The sequence below is a fragment of the Symphalangus syndactylus genome, chromosome 6, assembly GCF_028878055.3.
Source record: "Symphalangus syndactylus isolate Jambi chromosome 6, NHGRI_mSymSyn1-v2.1_pri, whole genome shotgun sequence".
NCBI lineage: Eukaryota > Metazoa > Chordata > Mammalia > Primates > Hylobatidae > Symphalangus > Symphalangus syndactylus.
The window spans coordinates 139526339-139542113 of record NC_072428.2 but is presented as its reverse complement, the minus strand read 5'-3'; the positions used below and the strand labels follow the sequence as shown (position 1 = coordinate 139542113).

Genomic DNA, 15775 nt, shown 5'->3' with positions numbered 1-15775 from the left:
AGATTGGTTTGGACAAATATCTGGGAACCATGGCCTAGCCAAGTTGACACATTTAAAACTTTTTTTTTTTTTTTTTTTTTTTTTTTGAGACAGGGTCTTGCTCTGTCACCCAGGCTGGAGTACGGTGGCATGATCTTTGCTCACTGCAACCTCTGCCTCCTGGGGCTCAAGAAATCCTCCCACCCCAGCCTCCGGAGTAGCTGGGACCACAGGTGCACACCACCAAGCCCAGCTAATTTTTGTATTTTTTGTAGAGATGGAGTTTCTACATGTTGCCCAGGCTGGTCTCAAACTTCTGGGCTCAAGCAATCTGCACACCTCGGCCTTCCAAACTGTTGGAATTACAGGCTTGAGCCACTGTGCCCTGCCAAGACATAAAATTCACCAGCACAATCGGTAATGGCTAATGTTTGGCCAACTATATGCCCCTAAACATTAGACTATGAATGTTGAGTAAATTGCACATAAAAGGCAGGGCAAATTTGGAATCCATTCTGGAAATGGCAGAGCTCTGGCAATGGCAATAGGGCCAGAGGCTGCAGCCAGCATCCATCGTGGAGACAGTGGCCGCTCCCTAGCCAGGGTGGGCTGAGGTCCTGCTTACTTGATGAGCCTGGCTCTGCAGGCTTCTCTGAAGTGCATGAGCTTCTTGCCATCCTGTCAGCGATGTCCCTGTCTCCACTCACCTTAGATGGCCTCTTCTTTAATCAAAGTGCCCTGGCTGGTACCAGGGATGTGTAAAAAGTGATTTCAGGGAAATGAAGGGAATGTGGATTGGGAATCTGGCCTCATCAAACTTGAAGGCAATGAAAATCTAGGTAGTTTGGGGGGATAGAAATCCAGAAGCCCGTATCAGATTGTAGAAAAGTTGAGTAACTTTTGCCTGCAGTTCCCTCAGGACCAATCTAGTTCCCAGATTACAAGCGGCCTTTGGGCAGGATGGCTGGTCCTACCAGTTTAAACAAAGCAAATAGCTCACGTGTCACCCTGTATGATCTGTTCCACGTGGACTGAAACACAGGCCTTTTTCTGTCTGTATCACAAAACTCTCTGATCTCCTGCCACCGAATAGGTGAAACAGCTGAAAATGAGAGCCAAGGCTGATCCCTGTGGGTGCCAAACTTTGATGTCCATGGAATTGGCAGCTTCCCCCAGTCTCCCAGCTGAAAACAGGTCAGTGATTAAGAGTGGAACTTTAGGAATTGTAAGGTGGACTTATGGGAGCATTTGGAAAACTTGATTTATCCCAAATCACCAACTCTACCTAATATCCAAGTCTGCCTCTTCTTCCTGCCTGAAAGCCGACCAGCCCAGAGGGAAGGGTTTTCACTGCAGGAGACCAATTTCCCCACCCCTCGTTGTCTCTTGACCTATGATGAGAGTAAGATCTCAGTTGAGCCTGGGCACCTGTTGCTGAGAGAAGAAGACTCACACACCAAAATCATTTCCAACTGGCTAATGTCTGTCAGCAAAAACCTCAAGAACATGTGTAGATGTGGATTCTTAGAGTATTTTATAAAGTAGAAAGAGTATAATTTTAAATGAGCTTGAATTTTTTATTAGGAGTGTACCCAATTAAAATTCTATTTAAAACACCATAGCTGGAGCAGCTGGGATAAACCTGTTTGCTCAGTTGGTGGACCTAAGCCTGGATTCACAGGAGGCCAATTCTAAATGCATTTGAGATACTAGGGATTTCTTGCTATAATGTAGAAAGAATCCATAGACTTCAGGGGGTAGGTAAGCTGGAGTGGATTTATCACATGTGACTTTCCCTGGCTTGAAAAATACATAGATGTGTGGCACTTCTACATTCTTTTTTTTTTGGGATGGAGTCTCACTCTGTTGCCCAGGCTGGAGTGCAGTGGCACAATCTTGGCTCACTGCAAGCTCTGCCTCCCGGGTTCACGCCATTCTCCTGCCTCAGCCTCCTAAGTAGCTAAGACTACAGGCACCCGCTAGCACGCCTGGCTAATTTTTTGTGTTTTTAGTAGAGACGGGGTTTCACCATGTTAGCCAGGATGGTCTCCATCTCCTGACCTCGTGATCCACCCGCCTTGGCCTCCCAAAGTGCTGGGATTACAGGCATGAGCCACCAAGCCTGACAGCACTTTTACATTCTTGAAAATAATTTTGGTAGCCATTCTGTGTGGACAGAGACGCTAGTGAGAGGGTTGATAGTGGAAATGGAGCCCCTGATTTCAGTGGAGCTGGGAGGATCCTAGTGTGTCAGAGGCCAAGCACTGTGATACTTTAGCCTGAAGTGAAGTTTGGGTGTTATTCTGTGGTCTGTACCATACAGGTCTTGGCTGTGACTCATCAGTGGTGAGGATTTTAGGCCTGAGAATGGGGAGCCCATCGTGGTCCCCTGGACGCATAGACCTGAACTACCACCATAGCTGGCACAATGGAGGTTCCTGGCCTCTGACCTATTCCCCAGGTCTGAATCTGCTCAAAGAACCTGCCTCCTCTGATGGCGAGAAAGCCAAGCTCGAGAAAAGAACTCTGCCAAAATACCCAGTCATGGACTGTGAATCCTCCTGCCCAATTTCCCATAATAGCCCCTTCAGCCATTTGGCTGGAAACTGCACTGAGGAGTGGGAAATATCCACATAATTTGGGATTATTGGTGGCTCTGCTGCATCCTGGAGATCCAGTAATTTGAGTAACATCAGAATATCCCAGAAAAGACCACATCCTGCACCTTGCCCTGGTTGCCACCACCATCAGAGGGGACCTGAGAGACCACAGTTACTACCCATGGTGTGCTGCTCCCACCCAAAAGGCTTTGTATAGGGCCTAGGGCAAGAGAAACCCCTCCAGCTGGCGGCAGGGGCAGTACAAGCAGCCCTGCCACCTGGCTGTGCTGACACAGCTGGTCTTGGGTGCATCGAGGGTCACCGGTGGATGGAGATGCTGTCTGACATCTCCAGCAAGCTTGGGTAGGGGAATTTTGTCATTCAGACTTTGGTAATCAAGTGAGTGAAACACAGAAATGAAAAGAGTTTAGAGTTTCTTTTGCTGGTGCGGTAGCTCTGGCATGGATCCAGTATGGAGTCACTCTCTTTTTTCCCTACACTTTAATGCTCAGAACAGTGTGAAGTCTCTCTTCACAGCCCATTGTGCCGGTGTGACTCTGACTAAAGCCTGGCTGCCCAGTGCCTCTGGGATCCTGCCCAACTCCTAAGCCTCTTGCTCCAGGCTTTCCTTCAGTGTTAGGAACTGCCTGACAACAGTCACCTTGTCTGTTTCAGGTAGTCAAAGCTAGCTTCTGGTTTTGTACCCAAACTTTCTTTTTTTTCCTTTTTCTTTTTTTTTTTTTTTTGAGACAGAATCTCGCTCTGTCGCCCAGCCTGGAATGCAGTGGCACGATCTTGGCTCACTGCAAGCTCCACCTCCTGGGTTCTTGCCTTTCTCCTGCCTCAGCCTCCTGAGTAGTCTGGGACTACAGGTGCCCACAACCATGCCTGGCTAATTTTTTGTATTTTTCGTAGAGACAGGGTTTCACCATGTTAGGCAGGATAGTCTCGATCCCCTGACCTCGTGATCCACCCACCTTGGCCTCCCAAAGTGCTGGGATTACAGGCGTGAGCCACCGCACCTGGCTGTGTACCCAAATTTTCTACCTGCTACATAAGTTGATGTTAGGAGTGGGTTTCAGGCAACAGATCATTATGAAAATGGTATTGATTATTCAGACTGGCTTAGGCTAAATTTGGAGGCAATCCAGTTAATCTTTGGGCCTGGGAATATGGTATAACCTATAGCCCACACTGGCAAAATAACTAAGAAAATTACTGCTGGTGGTCATCTGGAATGAAGTGCTCACTAGGGACCAGGCTTCCAGATACACATTTGCTTCTTGTCATTGAACTGGAAGCTGGCAGTGTAGCTGATGTACTGGGATAGCTTAGAGAAAGAAACAACAAAAAGTCCAATGAAAAGAACCAAAATCTCTCCTTTCTAGCAGCCGTGAGGCTTAGCAGAGAGCCAAAGGCAGTGTTTGATTCTGCAAGATTGCTCAATTACAGCCTTCCTAGTGTGAACATCTAGGACTCTGGGTCGGCTGCGGTGGCTCATGCCTGTAATCCCAGCACTTTAGGAGGCCAAGGCAGATCCTTGATGTCAGGAGTTTGAGATTAGCCTGAACAACATGGTGAAACTCCGTTTCTAGTAAAAATACAAAAATTAGCTGAGTGTGGTGATGGACAGCTGTAATCCCAGCTATTCAGGAGGCTGAGGCAGGAGAATCGCTTGACCCCAGGAGGCAGAGGTTGCAGTGAGCTGAGATCATGCCATTGCACTCCAGCCTGGGTGACAGAGCAAGACTCTGTCTCAAATTAATTAATTAATTAATTAATTAAAAATAAGAACATCTAGGGCTTTGATCTGGAAAGGGTGAGACCCCAAGGAATGGTCACAGGGATCCATGGAAGATTTGTAGAACCCAAACTATACCTAACATGAAATCTTCTGCACCTCCTCTGCCAGCTAAAGACAGCCCTGCTTCTCCTGCTGCCCCTGTTCCAGCGCTGCTCTGCCTCTTACTTCACCACACCCTCCGTTTTTCTTTTGATCTATAATTTGAGAAAATCTTAGCATACCCACAGAGTCAATTACAAAGTCACACCTTGAAGGTGGAGGCTTCAACACAAAAATAATCACCAGACTATTCTGATTTATAGCACCAAAAATCTGGGGAAGGTGTGCAGAAGTGATTTCTCGACAGCACTTGTCTAAGGAGGGTGGAAACAGTTAAATTCTACTGCATTTAGTGCTATTGAATTCTGCATTTGATGTCTTACTTGGAGCAGCTGGGGATTATTTTATTATTTGCTCAACTTGCTGATTAAAATCAGAAATCAAAATTGTTCAAAGACAGATGAAATTGAGATGCCAGAAAACCCCTGAACAGTAACTCTAGACTTTGTTTGTTTGTTTGTTTGTTTCTGAGATGGAGTCTTACTCTGTCGCCCAGGCTGGAGTGCAGTGGCGCGATCTCGGCTCACTACAACCTCTGCCTCCCTGTTGGCCAGGCTGGTCTAGAATTCCTGACCTCGTGATTCGCCCGCCTCAACCTCCCAAAGTGTTGGGATTACAGCCGTGAGCCACTATGCCTGGCCAACTCTAGACTTGAAGAGACTGGAAAGGTGAAATGTACTAAATTCACGTGACATGCCGTCACTCCCAGCCCCATAGCTTCCACCAACACAATGGTTAGGAGAAAACCCCTTCAATACATTATTTAGAAGCACTTTATTTACTGGAGCTCTGGCATCTTTGAAAACCATTTTAACTGCATATCTTTGTCAACCAGTGACAAACGCTACAGCTAAAATGAATTCTCTAATTCAAATTGAGGATGAAAGGGAAGAGGCTAGAAGTTGCCCTTGACCACCACATGTTGGGTGGCAGTAGCTGCCTTCATAGCCTGCAGAGCCACACACAGTGTCCATTCAAATGGTCTTCTCATGGAGTTCTCAGCACCTACACAGAATGTGTATCTATGCAGCTTTTTTTTTTTTTTTTTTTTTTTGAGACGGAGCCTTGCTCTGTCACCCAGGCTGGAGTGCAGTGGCGCGATCTCCGCTTACGCAAGCTCCGCCTCCCAGGTTCACGCCATTCTCCTGCCTCAGCCTCCCGAGTAGCTGGGACTACAGGCGCCCACCACCGTGCCTGGCTAATTTCTGGTATTTTTAGTAGAGACGGGGTTTCACCGTGTTAGCCAGGATGGTCTCAATCTCCTGACCTCGTGATTCGCCCGCCTCAGCCTCCCAAAGTGCTGGGATTACAGGCATGAGCCACCGCACCCGGCGCAGCTTTTTTCGTTTTTACAGAGAGCACTACAATGACCAACCATGTATGTACATTTTTGCACACTCATATGAGACAAAGCAAATGCAGATATTTAAACATTTTTATTGCCAAGCAGCCTTCCAGAAAAGATACCCCAATTGCAATTCATCCCAGCAGCCCCTTATGAAAGTACCCACCACCTTTTAAAGAATTACAATAATTTTGATATAAAAGGAAGATAAATTCAGGGATATGCCCTCTGTTAAATTCAAAATTCTTATGCTTACAGAACAGGACAGGGGACACTACTCCCAATAGAAAGGGAGCTGACGGGAGAGCACCAAGGAGCTGGGCCTGGGTCAACCCTGTGGCAGCAAGCACTTCAGTCCTCTGCCCAGGGCTGTGCATTTTAAGTTTGGAAGAATAGAAACAGACCTCTGAACAGGAGTTATTTTGCTGGTGCGATTATAGGAGTATTTGTTTTCTTCCTGATTTTTATTTGTGTTTCCTAAATGTTCTATGTATTTTTAAGTCAACAAGCATTTGTTGAGAATCTATAATGTACTCAAGAAGAGGCCAGGAGGTACTGACATGAGATTTTTAAGAAAAGTAGTATTTTTTCTTTTCTTCCTTCTTTCTTCTTTTCTTTTTCTTTTTCTTTCTCCCTTTCTTCTTTCTTTCTCTTTTTCTCTTCTTTATTTCATCTTTTCTTTCTTTTTCTCTATCTTCTTTCTTTTTCTTTGTCTCTCTCTCACTCTTTCTTTCTTTCTCACATGGAACTTGTCTGTGTAATAAGAATTATTGAATCCATTCCTAACAGATCTTTGCCACATCATCAGTAGCCCCCGGGGTGGCTGTGATCCTGGCATCCATCAGGCGTCCTAGGTGCTCAGATGGTCTGGGAGTGGCATCCCTCGCTACAGGTTTGCCTGCCAGAGAAAAGGTGCACATTCTTCAGTGTGGTCTGTCCTGCTGCCAGGGAGGCCAGGGCTTGGGCAGGACAAAGAGAGAGTCCTTAGTCCTGGTTCAGAGGCCCTTAGGGCCTGGTCTTTAAGTCCTCCAGATATCCAGGCTTGGTGCCTCCCCATTTGTGCTGATCTGCCAGTGTGGGGCCTCCTGTGAGAGATGGGGCTGCATCTTGGCCTAGCATGGAGATGGCAGCCTTTCTGGACAAATGTCTCCCGCAGTGTCAAGCAAGTCTCTGCAGACCCTGCCAAGTCTTGGCCATAGGATGAGGGAAGAAGACCACAGAGGAGTATATGGTAGAGAATCCCAAAAGCGCATCCAGTGGTCCTGGGGTGAGGGAAGTGGTGGTGACCCCAGATGGGTACTGAGGGAGGGAAACCTCAGGTCAGGGCAGAGGAGACTTCTGGAGTTCACAAGAAGCACAGGACAGGGTGAGCTCATGGCCCAAAGAGGCAGTGTGTAGTGAGATCAATCTGCTGGGTGCCAGGGGTAGACTAAGATCAGCAGATGGAAGTTACAGTGTGCTGGAGTCTGTGGGTGAGGCCACAGTGGTCAATATGCTAAACCTAAGTTACAGCAGAGAGAAAGTATAGCTCAGGAGTAGAGTATTTGACTCAGATCAAGAGGTCCCTGGCTCAAATCCAGCTGTCCCCTAGCTCTTATGCTTTTATCCCCTGAGCCAGCTGTTGTTCTGAAAACTTAGGAGGAAGGCAACGGGCTCTGCCACCCAGCCCTCTGGTGCTGACTCAGTCCCTCTCTTGTGGCTTGAGGTGGATGTTTGTATTATTATATGACTTTAGGAACCCAAAATAATGTGAGTCTTGGGGGAAAGCATAGCTCTGCAACATGCTACATCAAATAGGTGTGCCAAATACTCCCACCTCGACCTCGGGAGGTAAGGGCCTGCTCAGATGTTGAATGTGGACTGGACGATGTGCAGGGCAGGGCTGATAAACTGCATCCCAAGATGGCAGAGCTCTGGTCTAGCAGCAGGGCTAGCAGCTGCATCCAGCATCCGGCAGAGCTGCAGTGACCCCTCTGCTGTGACCTTGCTGTGATTCTAGGTTCACACCTTCCCGTCAGTGCTGTGAGCTCCTGGTACTGTCAGCGATGGTTTCATCTGTTTCCATTAGACAAAGTCAGGTTCTAGTTTTTGCCTGTGTCTGTGACCAGAACAGAAATTGGTACCAGGTGTGATTTGCAAGCAAGAGATCCTCAGAAAAATGGGTATGTGGGAGGACACTGGAGTTGCCAGATCTAGTTGTACTGAAGTCAATAAAATCCAGCTGGTTCTTCCTGGATGGGAATCCAGCAGACCAGGGCTCACAATAGCAGAAGAGCTACATACACTGGTGCCTGTGATTGGCTGAAATGGAGCCCATTGAGGGCAAGAGACCTAGCTGCCATAAAACAGGAGAAGCTGCAGGTAAGGAGCTGATTCTAATGCATGGAGAACTACTAGGCTACAGCAAAGGCCCAGCTTCTCCGTGCAACACGTGGAACGGCTCGCAGAGCTTCCAGCATTATGCTGAGAGAATCTTCTCTAAGGCTCCCGCGTGTCATAGCAGAAAACCAGAGGCAAAACTGGATCTTGCAGTTGCTGCATTCAGTTAAATGCACAGCCTCCCTGGACTCTCATGTGAAGGCTGGGACATTTTTCAGGAAAGAACAGCAATCCAAGAACTGTAGAGAGAATTTGTGAGAAGATGTGGAGAATTCACAACAAACATCCAAACAAACTCCAAACTCTGCCAAATCTCCATGATAGCAAAAGCAGCCTCCTCTCCTAGCTGATGAAGTGTCTCATAGAACTCCCAGCAGCCCTGGCCCCTGCCCACCAAATGCCAAAGCTGCCCACTCATTGTAGTAACAGAAAATATCTAGGGGCTTTCCCACCCATCGGGACCCCTGTGCCACAAGTCTGGAATCTACGTGGCCTTTGACTACAGCAAGGGACAGACACCACGTGTCCCTGTGGATGTGTCTTGTCAGGGAAGGAGCCCGGTTTGCCTGTGTTCTGACGTGCCTGCGGCGGTGGCTCAGCCACTGGAGGGAGGGATTCCTCATCCCAGTTCAGAAGCCCCTTTGGGCCTGGGCTTTGGACCCCCAGACAGACAGGCTTATGCCCAATCCCTATCCCTCATATGTGGTGACCTGCTGAGTGATGCCTTCTGAGACAACTGGGCTGCTCACCAAGAGGGCAGCTTCCACCTCCTCTAGGGTCAGCCCTGCAGTCCAAGGCCTTGAATTTGGCCTTGGGATAAAAGAGGAGGAAAAGGTAGAAAATGGAAAAAAAGGGCCAGGCTGGGTGGCTCCCGTCTGTAATCTCGGCACTTTGGAAGGCCGAGGCAGGCGGATCACCTGAGGTCAGGAGTTCGAGACCAGCCTGGCCAACATGGTAAAACCCCGTCTCTACTAAAAATACAAAAATTAGCCAGGCGTGGTGGCGCATGCCTGTAATCTCAGCTACTTGGGAGGCTAAGGCAGGAGAATAGCTTGAGCCCAGGAGGCGGAGGTTGCAGTGAGCAGAGATCACGCCATTGCACTCCATCCTGGGCTACAGAACGAGCTCCATCAAAAAAAAAAAAAGAAAAAAAAGAAAAGAAGCAAAATCCAGCCGTCGTCTAAAGGGTGAGGGTGAGGGTGGGGTGGAGGGGGGTTGATTTTAGAATAAATGTGCGTGAGGAAGAGGCGAAGGAAGGAGAGATGTAGCAGATGATCATTCCAGCAAGAAGTGATGTCAAAGCTCACGCACTCAGCTTGAGACAGAAGGAGGAGAACAGACCACACAGTACAGAGGAGGCTCAGGGACTCAAATGAGGGGTCAGTGGGAGAGGGATAGCGCCAACGGCCAGAGAGGGTCGGTTGGTATGAGATAGGTCTGCTAGGACGTGGGACCTGACCTGGAGTAAACAGAAACTATTGTGGGTTTCAGGAGGATCCCTCCCCTGGGCAGGCCACATCCCCAAGCAGTGTCCATTGGGAACTCATCTGAAGTGGGTTTCTAGCTTAGAGGAAGAACATTTGCCTGCAGGTCAAGAGGTCCATGGTGCAAATTTAGTGCCTCTTAGTGCTAGACTTTCAACTGGAAGTCAGTTGGGTGATTTCCGGGGACCGGGGCGAGGGAAGGGGGGCAGGCGGGCATCTCGTTGGGCCTGTTGAGGGCTCAGCAGATGGGGAGTACGAGCAGAGGGGGCAGCAGGCCTGGTCATGTCTTGCCCAGGGTTGGGTTAATAGAGAGAGCCCAAGACCAGCCATGTGGAATTTGGTTGTGACCAAATTGGGAGGAGCATGTGATCCAGGACCCACTTTGGTGATTAAAAGTAAGACAGGGTAGGGGGCACCTGGATTTGAACCAGGGACCTCTTGATCTGCAGTCAAATGCTCTACCCCTGAGCTATACCCCCAGGCCCAGGGAGAGGGTGTAATTAATACCCTTTTCATGTGTCAACACACCAAGAACAAGACTCAGCTCTGCAGGTTGGGATATCCAGGGCAGTTCTGTCTCTCTGAATTCTGGCCTCCCTCCTGTCACTAACACCTCTTTTCCCATTACTTCTGTGTGGACCTGGCTGAGGACACTCTGGTGGCCTTGTTGACCTTTATGACTGGAAAGACCCTTCAAGTCATCCAGATAATCCTCTTTGACAGTAGCAGTTGTTGAGCATCATGTGAGGTGTGCTGGACTGGGGACAGAACTCTAACTGGGCGACACCACCCTCCCATGCACCGCAAGGAGGCCCAGTGCCTGTGTCTGGAGCTTGTATTTGACATACAATACTATTCATGATAATTTGCCAAGTGATAAGCAAATTGCTTTTGTAAAAGAAAGTTACTTAAATAATAATACTCAGTATTACAAAACTGTGGCACATATATACCATGGAATACTATGTGGCCATAAAAAAAGAATGATAATAGACCAATAGTTAATGGTAACCCCCTGGCAGCAGGTGAAGAGACCAGGGAGTGGGTGGGGGAATCTTCTCTTTTCCAATTTACGTGTGATAACTCAAATATCCATGTTTCCAGCCTTCCAGGTACTGAGCCTTCTGGGTGGTTAAAAATAAAAGACAGAAATTGATAAAATATTCCCCAGGAAGTCTTCTCTGCCTTCTGCAGCTGGCCTTGTCCTAATTCCTCCTCCTTCTTCAGATCCTCCCAGGCTTTCTCTCATCCAGTTCCTCTGCCCCGTTCCTTCCAGGCAGCTCTCATCCCTCCCGGTGTTCAGCCCCTCCCCTCTGATGCTGTCACTCTTTTTTCACACAGCAGTTGTCCACTGTCCACCTGGCTGGAACATCACGATGGGGGTGGTGAGTCTGAGGGCAAAAGGCACCCACGATGGGCCAGGGGCATCCCTGCTGCCTGTGTCCTGTGCCCAGCACCCAGGCCCTGACCCCCTGTCCCTCAGCCACACTTGAGTTGAGTCCCATGGCACCCCCTTCCACACCTGCCTTCTCCACCCTGACCTACCACCTCTCCAGAGGTGTCTCGGATGGTGAGGACCTAGTATAGTCAGGTAGTACCATGTCCAAGGAGGTGTATAAACTCTGCAGGAATCAGTGAAAATAAAAATGCCAATGCTACCCTCCTGAGTCAGCTGGGGCTTACAATCAGGTCAAAATGATGGTGTCAGCATTATTAAAGGCAGAGAAAGGTCTTTCTAGTCATACCTCGAGGAAGATGATCAAGGAAGGGATAAGTCCCCTTCTCAGTGATAAAACCACATATACAGCAAGAGAAATAAACAAGTCATCTTCCCTATATGAGGGAGATGGCTGAGTTGGGGTAGCGGCAGCAGGGCAGTTGCTAGGAAGCCCTCCTGAAGAGCAAGAAAGAGAGCAACTAATGCAGCTCTTGTACAATTCCAATGGCCCTGTATGAAGAAGGAGGAATCTGAAGGCCTCTCTGCCTGAAATGGTCCTACAACTCCAAGTACCAGGCGAGCTCCTGTCTTCCCAGTCTGGGTCTCACTGTGGTGGCCCTAAAAAGAGTCAGTGACTGTCCTTGGGAGACGGCTTCCTGCATTGAGTGTGCCCGTGGAAGTAGCCAGCCGTGTGCAGCTCATGCTGGAGCGAACGTCAACAAGGAATCGACTGCACACCGTGGCCACCCTACCCCAGAGTCCCCTCTTCCTCCTACATTAGAATTCCCCTCGGAAACTGCCCTAAGCTTCCAATAGGGAAATTACATAAATTACTCAGACCAATGTGCTAACTGTAAGGAGACTAGAAGGTTAGCAATAGTTGGAGTCCTTATACCAGCATATAGACAATTTTACATGGCATGGGAACTCCAGGCATGACTGACCTTGCCAGGGGGTGGCTCTTCACAAAACCAGAGGTAGTAAGAAGACCTAAGAGGCCAAGGAAGTAAAAGTGTAGATGAAAAGAAGGCAGTTGGGCAAATTTTCCTCTCAAATTTCCCTGCCCCACCTTCCGGAAACTATGCAATATTGCCCTCAGCAAGGAAGAAGAGAGCAGACGGGCAAGCCTCTTTCGTGATGGCAAATTCCACCTTCATAAAAGAGAACTTGTCTCCTCTGGTGGGCATGGTGTGGTGAAGACTGGCTCCAGTGTCCCAAAGTGGCAGTCTAGGGCATATCTAGGACTATCTAGACTGTCTAGATAATAGAATCTCTAGAATGATCTTCTCTCAGGGGGTCCTAAAAGAGGTTGGGAGAGTGAAACACACACAAGGCACAGACAGAGGCAGCCCAAGGAGACCACAGGGATCAGTGAGAGTTTCCTGGGGCGGGAGTCACTACCTGCCTCATCTCACTGTGCAGAAGCCTTAGCTGGGCAAAGCACCAGCTTCTATGGCTAAAATGGACAGTAGGTGCCCTGGAAAAAGCCAGCAGGACGGCCACACTACCCAAGAGAGAATTTTTCACATCAGCCCCAATGGGATACACACTACTTATGCATAATAACTACCACAAATATTTTACCTTACCAATATGCCATGAATGAAACATCACTTCCTCAAGGAAAGTGTCCTTACTTCCTGCAATCGCTTTGATATCCCAGTAATAGTCTTACAATATCCCTGCATCTTACCATCTAGTATTTCTCATATTTTCCATTTTTAACTTCTGTGAACATTTGCACATCTTGATCTACTCCTCTAGTTTCAAGAGCCCATGTCTGTTTCACTTGCCATTGGGATAGGTTGTGTACAGACATGGGCTTTCACTCTGGATTAGATGGGAGCGATTGGAGGATTTCTTGCAGAGGAATGACATAAGCTGATTTCATCCTCTGGCTGGCCTGAGGGCACTAGAGGACATGTATGGAAGCAGGGACACAAGTTCAGGAAGTTGTCACCATAACCTGGATGAGAGATGATTGTAGCTTTGTCTGATGGTGGAGGCAATGAGAAGTGGTCAGATTTTGGATATATCTTGAAGCAGTGTGAACAGGATTTGCTGATGATTTGAGAGCAGGGTGTGAGAGAAAGGGAAAAGTCAAGGATAATGTCAAGGTTTTCTGTCCTGAGCACCCGGCGGGATGGAGTGGCCATTCTCTGAGATGGCCATTCTCATTGCAGCAGAAATGAAATTTGAGGGGGTGGTGGAAGTCAGGAGTTCAGTCTGTGATGTATTAAATTGAATCCATCTGTTAAGTGGTCTAATGGAGATGTCAAAAATGAAGCTGGAGTTCGAAGGGGAGGTGTTGGCTAAAGATATAAATTTGAGGGTCGTCATCCCATTAAAGCCGCAGGATGGAATGAGAGCACTGAGGAAGTGTGAGTGAAAAGAAAAGTGGTCTAGGAACTAAGACCTGGGCCCTCGAATGTTTAAAAATGGGGATGTTAAGGAGAAATCAGCAAAAGAGATTGAGGAAAAGTGGCAGAGAAGTACAAAGAAAACAACAGAAAAAGAGTGACAGCCCCAATGTCGATTGAAAAAAAAAATGCTACTGAAGGCTTGAATTAAAGATGAGAATCACCCATGACACGTGGTCACCAAGGACTGTAACAAGCACAGTCTCAGTGAAGTGGAGCACTTGGGTGGGTGTTCTCCTGGGAAGCCCTCCTGACCCTCCTGATGGGTGGGACCCCTGCCACATGCTCCATGGCACCTATATGTCTATCAAAGCACACACAGTTTGCCATAATTGCTGCAAAGATGTGCCTGTAGGGTTCCCTGTATATCGTAAATGGCCAATACATATATGAATATGCTGAAATGTGTCAACAAAAAAGAGAGGATATATTGATGGAATGAGATCCCAGGGAAAGCCAAAGCGTGGATAAAGAACACAGGATGTGCTCTAGAGAGGAGCAGGCAGGCTTTTCCTCTTAGCTTGGAGGGGATCAGGTGTACAAGGATGGATAAAAAGGCAGACTTGCAGGGAAAGGCTAAGGAGGAAGGAGACTGTTTACAGAGTAGCTGGAGGGCTGGCGGGCTTGGGTGGAGGATTTGAAACAGTAATGGGGATACAGGAAGGAGACTGCCCCGAGAGACCGTTTCCACTAATAGAAGGCATTGGAGGGCAGGGAGGGGAAAGGGGCAAGTACCCACGTTCTAGGCCAAAGCTCTAAGTGTTTCTGAAACTGGAACAGCAAAAGCCCCTTCTTAAAAAATGTAAGTTTTTGTGAGTACAAAGTGGTATATATATTTATGGGGCACATGAACTGTTTTGAAAGAGGCATGCAATGCAAAATAAGCTCATCATGGGGATTGGGGTGTCCATCCCCTCTAGCATTTCTTGTTTGAGTTACCAATGCCACTTTTTGGAGGAAAAAAAAGAGTACTAAATAAAATATTCGAATATCTTGTTAACAAAAGGAATCTGCTTTAATGAAAAGAAAATTATGAAGCACGTCACCAAAGATAAAAGAAGTTTTGTTATTCAGGCTCCTACATCTTATACTAAAAAGAAAGGTCACAGAATACAGAGTATTTTCAACTCAGGGGAGTAGAGCAAAGCGCCATTTGCTAAATGATCAAATTAGACAGAGCCTCAAGTGACACTACACTTGACCAGGCTCTGTCTTCAATGCCTGCTTCTCTGTTGTGTTTTCCTGCCATTCAATGTAAAGATAGTAAGACTTTCTTGCTTTCAGATAGTTTTATTACAGGAACGTGTTTTTAACCTATCTAAAATATAAACTTCTGTTGCGTACATAAATCTGAATTATTAAATGTATTTTAGGTACTTTTTAAAAAGGTTCATAAAACATGATTAGTATAAGGGATACTAAAAATCATGAATTGTGCTTCTGAATTCTATGCTGTGTAGCTGAACCTCCATGAATTTTGAGATTTTGTACCAAAAAAGCTGTTTGTTGTCCAAAGCATAGAACGCCATCACATCCTTTAGCTTTTGAGATGGTTGATATAATTCAATAATCCCTTCTGCAGAAGTTTGCTTTTAAAGCTTAAATATGACATAAAATTGCCTTTGATAGTTGCAAAATTTAAACACAACATGGAACTTATATTTTAACCTGTTGACATTTCATCCTTTGCAGACTCTCTTGGCCTTATAAGGGCTCACTCACTGAGCTATAAATCCTCGTGGTTTGTCTTGGAATTAGAAGACCAATACCACCCCATCCAGGGGGAATGCCTGGATCGAAAAGGGGAAAAATTAAGACAACTAGGAAGCGCTGAAATAGCCTTTGTTCCTGGAAGATGCTGTTCTGGTCCAGTTTTTTTTTTTTCTCTTCTCTCCAAGATGGAGTCTCGCTCTGTTGCCCAGGCTGGAGTGCAGTGGGGCGATCTCGGCTCACTGCAACCTTCGCCTCACTGCAACCTCTGCCTCCCAGATTCAAGAGATTCTCTTGCCTCAGCCTCCGCAGTACCTGGCATTACAGGCACTTGCCACCATGCCTGGCTAATTTTTGTATTCTTATTAGAGATGGGGTTTCACCATGTTGTCCAGGCTGGTCTCGACCTCTTGACCTCGTGATCCACCCACCTTGGCTTCCCAAAGTGCTGGGATTACAGGTGTGAGCCACCGCACCCAGCCCCAGGTCCAGTTTCAAGTACTGTACACTTAAGTGT

At 47.3% G+C, this 15775-nt stretch overlaps 1 long non-coding RNA gene and 1 other non-coding gene across 5 annotated transcripts in view; one reads left to right on the top strand and one right to left on the bottom strand.

The window, feature by feature from the left end:
- The window catches only part of LOC129485179 (uncharacterized), a 62144-nt gene extending 46733 nt beyond the window's left edge, over window positions 1–15411 (top strand). For 2 of the 4 annotated variants that reach the window (XR_008658630.2, XR_008658628.2), the window contains 2 exons: window positions 1073–1173; window positions 4979–5187. This is a non-coding gene — a long non-coding RNA (uncharacterized lncRNA). Of the gene's footprint in view, window positions 1–1072; window positions 1174–4978; window positions 5188–15240 lie in introns of those variants that run through there. The other 2 variants (XR_008658629.2, XR_008658631.2) reach the window with 2 other exon arrangements.
- TRNAC-GCA (transfer RNA cysteine (anticodon GCA)) lies at window positions 10098–10169 on the bottom strand. The gene has a single exon. It is a non-coding gene; the product is annotated as a tRNA-Cys (tRNA).
- Window positions 15412–15775: the final 364 nt, after the last annotated feature.